The sequence below is a fragment of the Zea mays genome, chromosome 4, assembly GCF_902167145.1.
Source record: "Zea mays cultivar B73 chromosome 4, Zm-B73-REFERENCE-NAM-5.0, whole genome shotgun sequence".
Classification (NCBI taxonomy): domain Eukaryota; kingdom Viridiplantae; phylum Streptophyta; class Magnoliopsida; order Poales; family Poaceae; genus Zea; species Zea mays.
Genome location: NC_050099.1, coordinates 204,826,864 through 204,827,933, shown reverse-complemented (window position 1 = coordinate 204,827,933; position 1,070 = coordinate 204,826,864). Strand labels below are relative to the sequence as shown.

The 1,070-nt window shown below is 37.5% G+C and overlaps 1 long non-coding RNA gene across 1 annotated transcript; it reads left to right on the top strand.

Annotated features, from left to right (window-relative positions):
- Positions 1-286: 286 nt before the first annotated feature.
- LOC103654483 (uncharacterized) lies at positions 287-713 on the top strand. Its single transcript, XR_566138.4, has 3 exons — positions 287-369; positions 458-527; positions 606-713. It is a non-coding gene; the product is annotated as an uncharacterized lncRNA (long non-coding RNA).
- The last annotated feature ends 357 nt before the right edge of the window (positions 714-1,070 follow it).

Genomic DNA, 1,070 nt, shown 5'->3' with positions numbered 1-1,070 from the left:
TAGCAGGTGAATCTTCCGGTGAATATGCTGCCTGTGACTTATCCGCAGAGCCAAAATTACCAACAAGATGATTTCCATAAAACTGTTGCACGGACCTTGAGCCAAGGATCAACACCGATGAGCATGGATTTTCATCCACTTCAACAAACTCTTCTTAATGGTAAATTCTTACTGTATTAATGCTTATTTATTATAAAAGTTTGGGTTAGTCCCTGTTCTGCCATCTCAGTATGTTGTATTTACCCTTGGCTCGCTGCAGTTGGTACCAATGTTGGCGACATTGGATCGTGGGATGTTGGTACCAAAGACAGACTCGTTGTAAGGAACTTCAAAGTCTGGGACCTCAGTAAATGTACAATAATTCTCCAGGTCTGTTTGTTGCAGTATGTGTTTTAGGCACTTGTTATATTCTATTAGCCTTCATATAACACATAATAAATTGATCAACATTCAACAGGCATCACTGGTTAAGGATCCAGCTGTGTGAGTTAATCGCATAATATGGAGTCCTGATGGAACCTTGTTTGGTAAGATGGGATGATTTAATCAGTGTTTTTGTTGACCTTTTGATGGCTTCAATTCTGATGTATTTATTATTTTAATAGGTGTTGCTTATTCAAGGCATATTGTACAAATTTATTCCTATAATGGTGGCGACGATATTAGACAACACTTGGAGGTTTGACTGCATGTTTCTTAATTCTTTCTACCTCATAGTTTTGCGGTTGTAGGTAAATTATGCATTCTCTCAGCATGTGACAAGAATCTGTGTCTTCCTTTGCAGTTAAACTCACATGTGTCCTGACCTAACACTTGAATCCTGATTTTCCAGATTCTTGGTTGGTTATCAAGTAGCCCTACTGATATAGAAAGTCATATTAGACATGATTGTATTATTCTAACAGTATAAGTTCATTTAGTTGAGTCTGCATGGCAACAAGTATGGTTCCTTTTTAAAGTCACATGTCAAAATAGTGCATTTTTGTTTGGTTATTAATGGTCTTTTCTACAGCTTTCTGAGAATATGAGCCTGAAGCTGGATAAGCTTTTGAGTAGCTCCACTGACAACT